Source organism: Lactuca serriola, chromosome 3 (assembly GCF_051521515.1).
Source record: "Lactuca serriola cultivar US96UC23 chromosome 3, Lser_US96UC23_V15, whole genome shotgun sequence".
Taxonomy (NCBI): Eukaryota; Viridiplantae; Streptophyta; class Magnoliopsida; order Asterales; family Asteraceae; genus Lactuca; species Lactuca serriola.
In genome coordinates, this window is record NC_136410.1 from 289,463,977 (window position 1) to 289,477,749 (window position 13,773).

Consider the following 13,773-nt stretch of genomic DNA (forward strand, 5'->3'; position numbering starts at 1 on the left):
GGATATGCGACGATCTGAGCTCGAGTTTCAGGTCGGGGATTTTGTACTCCTGAAGGTATCTCCTTGGAAAGGAGTGATCAGATTCAGGAAGAGGGGGAAGCTAGGGCCCCGATATATCGGTCCATTCAGGGTGACCGCGAGGGTCAGCCGGGTAGCGTATTGGTTAGAGCTACTTGCGATGTTGGGGCAGATTCATGACACCTTCCACGTATCTCAGTTGAGGAATTGTATAGCCGACGAGTCGGCGGTAGTGCCCTTAGAGGATATTCAGGTAGATACGAGCCTGAATTATGTTGAGAGACTAGTTGCGATAGTGGATTGGAGGATTAAGGTTTTGAGAAACAAGGAGTGCCGCTAGTTTAGGTTTAGTGGCAGCATCGGAGAGGGTTCGAGTTGACTTAAGAGCCAGAGACAGAGATGCGGGAGCAACATCTTGAGTTGTTTGCGGAGTGAGAGTTCGGGGGCGAAGTTCGATTCTAGTGGGGGAGAATTGTAACATCTCAAAAATCAGGTATACCTTGTGAACCTTCTTCTTTGTATGATTTTCATATTTAGCCCTTGATAAGAAGATTTTTGGTTGGCAGGTACGCGGGGCGTACTGGAGTGTACGCTCAGTGTACTTGTCCGCGTTCTGATCATGAAGGATTTCTAGGTACGCAGGGCGTACCAATGTGTACGCGGGGCGTACCCGGCCCAGAAGAGAAACCCTAATTCCTTGAGCCTCCCTATTTAAGCAACCTTATGGCCCTTTTGTTGGCCACCCTTACCAGAGCATTATCATTTCTAAACCCTAAATCTCGTTCATATAGCAAGGGAGTGTCTAGGAGAGCCTTGTAGTGTGTTCTTGGCCTTTTGGAGCAAAGTGAAAGACTTGGAAAAGGAAGAGTTAGTGCTTAAGCTTGTGGATCCGAGAAGAGCGGTGAAAGAAGTTTCATTTTGAGTTAAAAAGCTTCAAGCTTTACATCTTTTCTGTTCATACATTATAAGAGAAGTTTTAGGGTTTTTGTCCCCAAGTTGATAGCTTTATGAATTAAAGAGCTCTTAGAAGCCGAGATTTGTCCCATGCTAGCCTATTTAGGGTTGTTATGTGATAAAAACCCAGTCTTGGTTGTCAAAAGTTGTTCATGCATGAGATATGGACCTTTAAAGGTTGGAAATGGGGTGATTTGGGTGTTGGTGACTTCCAAAACCATGCAAAGGCTTAAAGTCACCGACTTTATGGATTAAATCGTATTAGAGAAGTCAAATCTGGAATTTGGACACAAGTCTTAACTGATTAAGACCAAAAAATCAAAGAAGACTGAAAATGGGAGTTACGCCGGGCGTAATCCCAGTATGCGGGGCGTAGGGGTCGCGTTCCCAAGTTTTTGTGAGGTTGCCGGGTACGCCCAGCGTACACTTCTGGTACGCGCAGCATAACCCGGAGAGGGTTGACTTTTGTTGACTTTTAGGGTTTGGTCAATATTTGGGTCGTTGAGCCATGGGAGGGGTATAATGGTCTTTTGCCCTTCTGAGAGTGCCAAGAGAGAGTTTAGTCTAGCCTTTGAGAGTGATATTGATTAGAGTGTTGATCCATGTGATTAGGCGGAGGCTAGACCAGGTTTTACCGAGTCAGAGATTTACCGAGACACCCGAGGTGAGTCTTCTCACTATACTTTACGTTGAGTAGGTAACCAGAGTTATGTGATAGAGTATCTTGTATGCTATCTATGTGATGTGTTGCACTGCATTATTTCTATGTGACTTATGTCGTGCGTATATCAGAGTTTGGATCGGAAGGTGCATAGAGCTAGGACCAAAGGGTCCACAGAGTTAGGGCCCAAGGGCAGACACAACTATAGCCTCGACTGGCTAGTATGTGTTATATGTGGTATTTTGGGGAACTCACCAAGCATTTATGCTTACAGTGTTTTGTGTTATGTGTTCAGGTACTAGTGACGATCGCGGGAAGGCGCCGGCATGATTCGTACACTCACACGGAGTTTTATATGTTCTTTTGATCTTGGGATATGTTTTATGAATTGAGATGTGATACATTGAGATTTTATAATAAATATGAATGGGAATGTGTTTTGAAATGCGAAAAATGGTTTAAATTTTTACGGTGTACGATCAGCCAGCGCCCGAACATTGATTTCCCAAAATACCCTTACAATAAGTGTTATGAGCTATGTTATGCTATGATATAGGATGAGTTATGTAATGCATGATAGAGTAGACTAGGTATTCTTATTAGGACTAGAGTGGCCTGATTTGTGATGCCTTAGTCTAGGAGTCTTGCTGCTAGGGAAGCTTGAGAGTGTTTAGATGGCAGCTAGGAGTTTATGAGAGATCTTCTAGAGAAAAGCCTATGATTATTTAGAATAGAGTACTTGGGATTTGGGACCCGGGGAGGAGGACTTGGGGTGAATGCTGATACGGTGTGGACAGTAGTATTGGGCTTGTACGACTGAAGGCATCAGATCAGTGCGCAGTCCATGTAAGAATTTTCGGGGTACCAGAGGTCAAGTAGGGTTGAGTTATCGAGTGTGGGTATACTCGAGCGAGTCCCTGATATTTCATATGTTGTATTTCAGGGACATCATGGTTGGGACACGCCACACACCAGAGAACAGTGGTGCTGGTGATGAGGAGATCCGTAGGATCATTCACGAGGAGGTGGCTGCGGCCATCAGGGCAGAGATACCGGAGATGTTTGGGTCTATCAAGACCACTTTGATCGAGACTTTTGACGAGTGTTCTTCTGCTCTTTCTGATGCTACTGTTGTTGCGGCAACCGCAGCCGTCGCTGTTGCTAGGTCGCAAGGGGGTGACTCGTTGCTGTTCCGGGAGCTCAGCAACACGAAGCCACCCAAGTTTGATGGGACGCAGGATCCGATTGCTGCGATGAGATGGGTTTCTGATATTGAGGGGTGTTTTTACATGTGTTCGTGTCCAGAGCATTTGAGGGTCAGGTTGGGAGCAAAGGACTGGTGGAAGTTTGTGACGGCGCATTTTTCGTCTGCTTAGCTTGTTGCGGTGACCTGGGAGAGGTTCACCACTATGTTCCCTGAGGAGTATGTTCCCCCGGTGGAGAAGGAGCGTTTAGCATAGGAGTTTATGACCCTCAAGCAGGGTACTGAGTCCGTTACAGTGATTACCAGGATGTTCCACGAGAGGGCAATGTTCTGCCCAGAGCACGTGTCTACCGAGCAGGCACGTATGAGCCGATATCTGAGTATTCTGAGGAGGGACATACGGGAGTTCGTGGCGAACTCATCATACCGGACATTTTCCGAGCTTCAGGAAAATGCTCAGAAGAGAGAGATAGAGCTAGAGACTCAGGCCAGAGAGGAGGTGGAGTCTCAAGGGAGGGATCGGCGACCGGTACAGTCCCAGCCGACAGCCAAGCGGGCCAATCCCGCCGATCCGAAGACTGGGAACCAGAAGGGCCGCACTTGTGGCAAGTGCGGCAAGGGTCATGATGGGGTATGTAGGGCAGGGTCTTGCTACAAATGTGGCAAGGAGGGGCATATGTCTAAGGACTTCCCCAAGGGATTTGCAGTATGTTTTCACTGCAACTAGACCGGACACCGGAAGGCCGAGTGTCCATAGCTGCGAGAGTCAGAACAGGGAGCTTCTCGGGGATTTGCCCCTGCTGCTTAAGAGTTTTAGAGAGTCGGCCGGTGAAGACTGAGGCACCGAAGGCATGAGGGAGAGCCTTCCAGTTGACCGTGGAGGAGGTCCGCGCTGCGCCCGATGTTGTGGCTGGTATGTATTCTTTCTTATGTTTATTTTGAGTTTGTGGTGATATGCTTATATTATTGTCACACCCCCGAACCAGGCGGCGGAAACGTCCGAGGGCTCGGGTGACTTAAATTGAATATCATCACAATGAATATACATGAATCATAACATAAACATCACCATGCATCAATATATTACAATTGGAATTGTTCATATCAAGTACATTGTTTTAACGTTACAAATCCATACATAAACTATTTGATAGTTTTCAATAACAAAACACACTAACATACTTGGTACTTATTCCTCGGCTTACCTGTTACCTGAGAATACAAGTTATTTTGGAAAATGGTCAACATATGGAATGTCGGTGACTTCATAAGCAATGTTGTGATAAAAATGATTTGTGTAGTTTGTAAAACCCATAAAATCCGATATTTTTTGAAAAGGCCATTGTTTATAAAAAGGTGTGAAGATCCGTAAATGTATTCATGATGATTTCAAAACATGTATAATTGAAAAGAAACATTGTATTAACTGTACAAGTGCAAAATGTTGAACTTCCACGGAAAATCCGATGTTTTCCAAAAACATAAAATACAATTGTTTCTCGAATGGTGATACTGCCACAATGAATGATTTTTGATTACTCTTCCTTGATTACTCGGGTGGTGTTGGATTAATTAAGGTTTGTGAGTTGTTATAATCATGCATTAGTAATGACTAGTTATAACTACAGTTTACGAACGATCCTTAGAGGCGTAGCCCATTATCACTCACTTAATCGAAACAACCTTGTTTACTATTGATTTACAACCTGAATTTGTTTACTTTGATTACTCATAAGCCTAACAAACGAGGAGAAGAGGAATACGACATCCTGCTACTTCCGTGAGTGATTTTAGGCTATCGGGGATGCGAAAGACATGTTGGCCCAACTCGCATTTGATTACTTTGACGTTATGACAATGCTAATGGATCACTAGATGGAATTAGGTCATAGAAGGCCCAATAACATATAATCATTATCCCTTGGGCCTAAAGATCATGTTAATGGACTTGCAAGGTCCAACAAGCATGATTTGAAACTTTCAAGCCCAAGTGTCGAATGTTTACTTGTCTTAGGTATTACATGTCTACTAGAGAGTTTGATTTAACGATTGTTATTTTGTATTGACTCGAGACCGATCGATTTGTTTATAATGAAATTTTGGAGTTATACACGTATTTGTCTTTCGATGTTTTTGTTGTAAGCCGTAGATTAGTATTTTGACTCAATATTCTATAAATAAAATATTTGGTATAAATATAGTCGTTTAACCTTTTTAGCCCCTTTTCTTTTTATAAAAGTAACAGTTTTGGTCCTTTATATAAAAGAAAAGACATTTTTAGCCCTTAAAACATTTTCTTGATACTTTTGCATCATAGATTTATTGAAATGATAGTTTTAACTCAAGACTTAGTTTGTTAATAGTTTCAGCCCTTTCAGAATAGTATTTTTTTCGGTTAGAACCCAACTTTTCACAATTTTTACAGTTTTAGCCCAAAATCCAAAAACTTTACTTTTTTGATCCTTTTTGGAAATAAAAAGCATTTTCAATACTTGAAATAGTTTTGTTACACTTTTTATGCCCTGTTTTGAAGAAATTATCATTTCAGCACCTTTAAATGTCATTTTTCGCAATTTTTGGGCTTATTTGGGTCGAAAAGCCTAAAATTAGCCCATTAAGCTAAAGATTTACATTTCAAGTCCTTTGAAAATTTGATTATTCAGAAAAACAATTATTTTAACTGTTTTGACTCTTTAACCCTTAAGAATCCGTGATTTGGCAACCTTTAGCCCAAATTTTGTATTTTTGACAATTTAAGCCCAAGAATGGGCTTTATGTTGAAATATGTTTATCACAATCTTATAAGTTATTATTCTTGACTTGTTGGGTGCAAAATAACTTAGATCATGTTTGTTTTCTTTCTCATGTCATAGATCTCGTGATATCAACCCTTTTTGTTTACATGTTCGTCACAAAAACACATAAAATCATACATACATGCATAAAATCACACATAGCATACACATACACATAGATCTATACATTTTCTTATATTCTCCCTCATAAAACATATGAAAACCGTAAAGAGAGGGGTATCAAGTTCACCTTGAGTTGTGGTTTCGGTTTTTGAAGGAAGAGATGAAGAAAGTTTCGATCCTAGCAAGTCTTCTTGGAAGATTTTTGACTTAGATGTGTTCTAAGGGACAAGATCACGAATTTTGTATGAGATAAGGGAAATTGTTGATGAAATGAAGAAGATATGTTATTAACCAAAGAAATAACTTACCAAGGATGTGTTTTATGAATTGAGATGTGACACATTGAGATTTTATAATAAATATGAATGGGAATGTGTTTTGAAATGCGAAAAATGGTTTAAATTTTTACGATGTTACAAAAACTTTCTGATATTTTCCAAACAGGTGATCCTTCTTAAAATCTCGAACTTGACTTCGACAGTCGTGTGTTTTGATTTTTCTACTGCGGTTCGACAGATTTCAAGTTGCTTCCTTGTAAGACAATTCATTGAGGTCATGGGAATGAAGTATTTGATATGATCGACCTTCCTTTTGAAAATGAATCCAAGTTCAGGGAAGTTTGTTGCACCTAGGGATCTCTCTTGATAACCTTCGGTAGGCATCGGTACAGGATCAAGTTGTGGTAGATCAAACTTCTTGGCAATTGTAGGGTAGATGTCCGCATCAATCTTTGCAAAGTCGCAGACGGTTTCCTTCAAAAAAATGCTTGCCCTTTCAAGTGCTATCTTCTTTTTTGGATACTTTTCGCATTTGTTTTGGAACACCTTTGCTATTAGAAAGACTTCTTCTGGATTCATACATGGGAAGTCAGCTTGGGTGCGGACATAGTCCTGAGTGATTCTTGTAAGTGTGTATTGAATGAAGTCAGCTTTCATGAATTTCCGGGGTTTGAAGTTCTTGACTGTGGATGGTCTATTGTTAGACTAGATTTTCTCTATGGAAGAGGCATGTTTGGCATGGAAACGATTGAGTCTCTCGAATTCCATGGGCAGTTTTTTGTGATCCGGTAGGCTACGGTCAAACTGCTCAAATACCGTGAAGTATTTAGCATTTGGGGAGCTTGGAACATCCTAGTAATTGTCTGAGGGAGGTTCAACATAGGTAAGGTAAGGTTCGTAGTCATCATCCAGTAGTCTGTGGTGGGGATTGATCCAAGAATTGATCAAGGATTCATCCATGTTGGTGTCAAAACCGAATTCTCTCCATACGAGTTAAGCAAACTTAGTTGCTTTCCAGTCAACTTTCTTCTGTTTTGTGATGGGAGAGTCATTGGAGCTTGCTAATGACATGTCGGAAGCCAAATTTTTCAGGTGAAGATGAGTCTCAGGTCATTCAGAAGAAGGAACGACTTTCTGTTGTGGTGGAGGTGACTGGTGGCTTGGACACTTGTGAGGAGATGGTTGCGGTGAAGGAATTTTCTCAGTTATGATAGGATGGCTTCTATGATGAGAAGCAGTGTTTAAGTGATGGTATTCTTCACGATGGTCTTCTTGACTTCCCCCTCTTGAGGAGTCCAGACCCGGAGCTTCCTCAAGTCATTGTTTGAGACCATCGACCTTGGCACAGACCTCCTGAAATTGAGCTTTAAGAACATCAGCCAGTTGCTGATTGTCTGGGATAGCGGTGTTGAAGAGTAGCCGATGAATCTCCCTTGTGAGTTGTAGAATTTTCAGGGCCATGGAAATTAGACGATAAGGATCATTGAAGTCTGTTGATGGCTGATTGAAGGACTGAGATAGTGGACTCATAAGCAGTGTGAGTCTCAACTATCCGCTTCTATGAGAGAGTGGACTGGTCTGCAATGGCTGTTTGCAAATTTTCCTTGATTATGGATACCTCAGAGATGAGGCGCTCCGCAGCAGCCATGAATTGCTTGTGATCAGCCTGTCGAGTGTTGTCGAGAGACCGAATCCCCATTTCCACTTTGAGAAAAATCCTCTCAGCAACTAAACGTTCCCGAGTTTCCAATCTTTCAATCCTTTCGATTAAGGACTGTGGGCCTGGATGGTCTTCAGATTGCGGTTGAGTGGACTTGACCGCATCAAGAATTTGATCTACTTTGGATTGTAGACTCAAAAATTATTTTCTGGACACAACCATCTTCTTCTTCTTCTTTTTCTCCTTAGGCTTGGAGGTTGAGTGTTGAGAACCACTCGATTCCTCTTCCTCATCAAACATCATCAGAAGGATTAGGCTGATTTACCTCGTTCAGATCAATATCAGCAGTTGCGGATTGCATCGGCCATTTCGTCCATCAAGGCTTGAACTTTTCAGATTGTAGATATAGTATTGGCATTATTGATTGCGTCTGCCCAATACTTCGCTACGGATTGAATCTCCTGTTGTTTTTGTTGAAGCTACTTTGTTTGTCGAGCCTTTCTTGCTTGAAATTCCCTACAAAAAGCGGCATATTTCTTAGCTTCAGATTCATTGGTTGGTTGATACTTACTCCACCAGTCATTGAGATCAATTTCGTCAATTCCTTCAAAACGCACCGAGGTGTCCCTCGGGTTCACGGATGCTTCCACATTGGTGCTCACCGTGCCTAAACCACCTATAACAGATGTAAGCAAAGTAGGATTTACTGAGCTTCCTCGGTCTCCTTGACCTGGGGTCAAGTTTGGCCTCGGCTTAGTTCTGGAAAAGGCTGAAGAATCGCCTTGTGCTTGGGAAGGTGTTTGAAGTGTTTAGGTAACAGACAAAAGAATGGATTTCAACTCCTTAGGGGAAAATAATTTTAGACGGGAAGCCCAGGAGACCATAGGGCGGGAACCAGTTCCATCCTCTTGGGATTGAGCTGGGGGGAGTCTCCACGTTGCAGTGAAACAAGCACACCTTCTGCATCTGAGTGGTATTGGATGGTTGATTCGAATGGGTGTGCGGCCACCCTAAGGACTACCGGAGCCTTTTGAGAGGCTGCGGTATCAGTCCGGACACGCATTTGGTCTATGGGATTGGTTTTTCTTTTCTTGAGGATCGAGATGGGTTGATCGTCCTCACCAAAATCACTCATAGAGGGAGAGTGAGATCGATGTTTGTTTGGTTCATCATCTGTGGGCACAGTTTGAATGGATTTTCTTTTCTTTGAAGGATTAGCTTGCTTGGGAGCATCCTTTTTCTTAGGAGTTCCATGTTTCTTGGTGTGACGGGGGGCCTTGATGAGCTGAGGCTAACTGCTTGCGTCTTTGTGAAAAAGACAAGTTTGATAGAGTGGTGGAGGATGGGACTGTGGTACTACCAAGGACAGTGAGTGAAGATGTGGTTTGTAGAGGTGGGGTAGAAAGGTATGGGGCAATACCTTCCGTAGCCTCTATATGGTATGAGACATCAGCAGTTTCAAGACCAAGAGTAGAGAGAATGTGGACTGGTAGCCTTCTGATAGGTCCAAAAGCAGATTAATCAGTGGAGGGATTGTACCTTTTTAGATCTTTAGTGATGAAGAGATTGATGTCCTTGCCCATGCTAAGTCCTGCATCCGTATGAAGGTCTGAGATGCATAGAGACCAGAACCTGGCAAATGTGAGTTCGGTAGGGTTCTCTCTTGGACTTTCTTTGGGAATGTACTACAAGATGTCATCCCACAAGATCTGACCATAGTTAACATCATGGCCAGTGAAAATGCTCGACACCAACTCTAGAAGCTTGAGACCCATATTATCAGTGCCTCCGGTTCTGCCGAATAGGCTGCAGATCACAAAATGGAAAACAAATTGCCATACTGTAGGAAGCTTATTTTTCTTGAATTCGCCAATGCCTTTGATCTTTTTTCAGAAACCCATTTGGTAAAGTGCAGAAAGGATGTCTGCCATACTTGGAGTGAAAACCTTGATTGAAGGATGAACTAGCAGGTTGATGGCAGTGAGGAACTTTTCCTTAGTCAGAAAGACCAAAGAATTGTTTACCAAGTTCAGATGCACTTCTTGAGGATTTTCGAGGGGTCGATACGCTGAGAAGGCACATTTGAAAAGAGTTGAAAGAGGAACCACATCTGTAAATGAATCGAAGGGACCAAACAATGGGTGATTGGACAGAAACTTGATCATCAGTTTTATCAGAGCATTGTAGGAGGAATGCTCTCCGAATACAAACCTAAAATTGCTTGAAGCAATCGTTGGGATTAGGTGTCTTGATGCAGAGTCTGAACCGGTAGGGTTTGCCGATCCAAATGCCTTGGAGTGTTTCTTGGAGATGCCTGATTTTAACCATTTTTGGAGTTGAAGAATCTTTGCAAGAAAAACAGAGCGCAAGAAAAGGTTCGAAGTTCAGAAAGCATAAACCTTTCTTGGGGAAGAAGAAGGGGGTTTTATAGTGGCTAATTCATCACCTGTTCAGCCCTTCTCGGAGCCTATAATCGCAGCCAAAAACTGCCTACCGGAGTCTCCTAAGAAGCCTCCCCGCATCCCCTCTCAGGCCTTGGTCCGTAGCCCTTCTGAACATTAGACTGCAGCCTAGTCTTCTTCTCCTCTGACCGATGTCCTCGCACCGCAGCCTCTCTTTCTCGCCCTCGGTTCGGATCGCTTCTTGCTAGGACCGCAACCTCGGATCCACAGGAATTCCTTTCAGTTTTGCACCGTAGTCAGGTCCCTTACCTTCTTCGCATACCGCAGCCCGCTCCTTCTATCCGCAGCCTAGCCTCCAACCGCAATCAGTTCGTCTGCACCCAACCACCCCACCGCAGCCACTCATCATCCGCAACTCCCTCCCTCCATCAGCACCTCCCTTGACTTGCAATTTCCTAAACTTCGGATCCTCTCTCCAGACCTCCCCCCTCCTCCTTCTTCTTCCTTTAGCCTCTTCCTCCCCCTCCTCCCCCCTCATTCCCTCCTTCTTTTGCCTTCCCCTCCCTTCCTTTTTCCCTTCCTTTTTTTTTCAAGAATTCATTTTTTTATTTTATTCAGTTTTTTTCTGCAGTATTTTTTTTAAATTTAATTTTTTTCAGCCAACTTTTTTATTTAGCCAATTATTTTTTTAAACCAATTTTTTTATTTAGCCATTTTTTTTTATTATAACCATTTTTTTTTATTAAAACCAATTATTTTATTTAACACCAATTTTTGCCACAACCGAACCTTGGATTGTCACATTGGTTAGTTCATGTCGGTTATTATTTTTGGAAGAATACTCCTACCGCAGTCGAACTTTATATCATTCTTTGTGATGCTTGCACCACAACGACGATTGATCAACAAAGTTGTTTCACATTCTTCACTTTATGGGATTTTATGACTTGGCGCTCTTGATTTTTGGTTGACGAATCATGTATCTTGAGCAGGTAGACTTTCTTTTTCTATTGAAGACCACTACGAGAGTTCCGACACCGCAGTTTGGATATTTGGATTTTACTTTTGGCACAACAGATTATTTTCTCAGCACAGCTTCAGTAACTATGTCACCCACCTTCTCATGACCGCAAGAGTATCTCTTTTACTCTTTCTCGTTTGTTATCGAGACCCTTCATACATCTATGGAGAGCTTCTCTTAGCTCTTGGTATTCGACACTCTCCGTCCGATGATTTGTTGATTTTTGATATCCGGTCATTGGTTATCAAAAATAGGGAGAGAATATCATCCGGATTTGTTTATTATTATTGTTTGAGTTTGGATTTTTGAAGACTTCTGAAGACGATTATTTATTTAGTGATGCGATGTGGCACTTATTTTTGGTCTTCACGGATCAAAATTTTGGCACTACTCGATGTTTTCTAATTCAGATTATTTATTATTCGGACTCTACCACAGGATGATTTTGTGTTTGCATTTGGTTCAGATCTTATTGTTTCACGAGTTTGGATTTGTGATATGTTGAAGACAAAGATTATTTTGGGAATATAACATGGCACTTATTTTTGATCCTTGGATCGAATTTTTGGCATTGCTGGACCATGTCTTTGGACTCAAATTATTTTTATCTGGACTTCATTTTATGGATGTTTCACATTTTTAGTAGGTTATTATTTGAAGAATTTCGGTGTATTATGATTCGAGAACTCCAGATGTTTTTCATACTTTTTGAAGCCGAAGTGGTTCTTTTATTGGATCTTCTACTTGCTCATGGTGACCTCCTTCTTCGGGTGATTATGACTGGTTTGAAGACTTGGATCTCATTTTTCTACTTCATTGGTTGTGCTTTGAAGCCGAAGACCTTCATTGATTAGAGATTCATGGCCAATTTCAGACTTCACAGAAACTTCATAGTTTCAAAGATATTTCAGCACTTGGTTTCATTTTATTACCATACTTGCTAGTCGGATTACCGTATTATTGCCTTATATCACTTGCTGTATCTCATAATTTGTAAGCATTTAGGGAGAGAATGTTGGAGCATGGAAATGCTTTACAAATAATGAGTGATAGTTAGGTTGTATTTCCCCTTTATTGTATTTATGGTGTAAATACTCTCCCTCCTATATAAACGAAGAGTTGGTTATTTGTTATTTAAAAAGCTAGCTCACTTTTTCTTAGATAGTGATTACTTTTACTCTTCTAAAATGTAATCTAGAGAGAGAGAGAAAAGTGGTGGGTTCTCCCACCCAGGGAGAGTTTCTCTCCCACCATGTTCTTCATGCAATATTACTATTATTCTCTCTTTATTCTTAGCTTTCTTCCATGAACTCATAATATGTTCATCGTGTTCATACATACAAAAACACGATTAATCTCGAGATATCTTACTTCCGCATTCACTGTTCGTTATAAAAATGGGTTCCAATATATTTGATGTACTCGACGAGTTGAGGTCAACATGGACTGTTGACCTTGACTTTGACCCGAGTTAACTTTGAGGGTAATCATGGTAATTTGGGATCGTAACAAGTCAATTACATGATGATTATAGGCTGTTGAGTTGGAGCAGCACGTGGGATTTATCTGATCTTAGCTTGTCAGTTCAACATTCACGAGAGGTGAGTCTCCTCACCATACCAATGGCTCTAAGGCACCAAGGCTGGGCCATTATTGTTAAGAGTTATGATTAGTTGATTATGGGAAATGTGATATGCTAGTTATTTGTGATACTCGCATGAAAGAACTCGGGGGGGGGGGGGGGGTCCCGAGGCACTTATATGTAAGACCTTGGAGGGTTACCATTACATTCTAGTATATTTTCTTGTGTAGTTTGTATGTCATCTCTGGATTGTAAAGACTGTGTGGGGGTTCCCACGGCAGGAAGACCATGTGGGGGTTCCCATGGCAGGAAGACCATGTGGGGGTTCCCATGGTAGTTAGTTAAGACTGCGTGGGGGTTCCAGTGACACTAGGTGTAAGAACATGGAGGGTTTCCATGGCTTCCTTATATGTTCGTATGCATGGCTTATGTGATATATGTAGCTTTTATAGCTAATATGATATGTGTTATGTGGATTGTATGTGGGGTATGCCTTGAGGAACTCACTAAGCATTAGCTTACAGCTTGTAGATTTGTTTCAGGTACATCCGAGCCTACGGGCAATGGAAAGGCTTGATGGTGTGGTGTGCACTCTCTCACAAGCGTTTTTATGGGACACACTGATGATTTGGAATAAAATTTGTAATTGATATGAATTCTGAAAACAATTGTATTTGGGAGTTCATGGTTTGTGGACAGTATTTTGGTTAATCAAAAATGAAAAATTTCTCTTGAAAATTGGATCGTTTCAAGTTGGTATTAGAGCCTTGGTTTGAGGAATTCAGAAATACTCTTGGGTGTGTTGTGACTCAAACTATGGAAATGATAAAATTGTTTTCAAAAAATAAAATAAAAGTTAAAACTTTTAAAGAATGGAAAAGAGGAGAGCGGAACACGCATGATTGGCCGAGCCAAGTAAGTAGTTCCCTAATATAATAGCCATGTTGTACTGATATTTGAGCTATGATAATCATATGGTGGTGACACGACATGGAGCTGGGGGATCAGGATCGAGAGTTAGATTTGGGTGGGGTGATGGTATCGAGCCGATTGACGAGAGGTTGCGTGAGCTCAT

General features: G+C 41.7%; 1 pseudogene; it reads right to left on the reverse strand.

The window, feature by feature from the left end:
• Positions 1-7,732, reverse strand: part of LOC145096290 (putative late blight resistance protein homolog R1A-3) — a 29,762-nt pseudogene extending 22,030 nt beyond the window's left edge.
• Between the last annotated feature and the right edge of the window lie 6,041 nt (positions 7,733-13,773).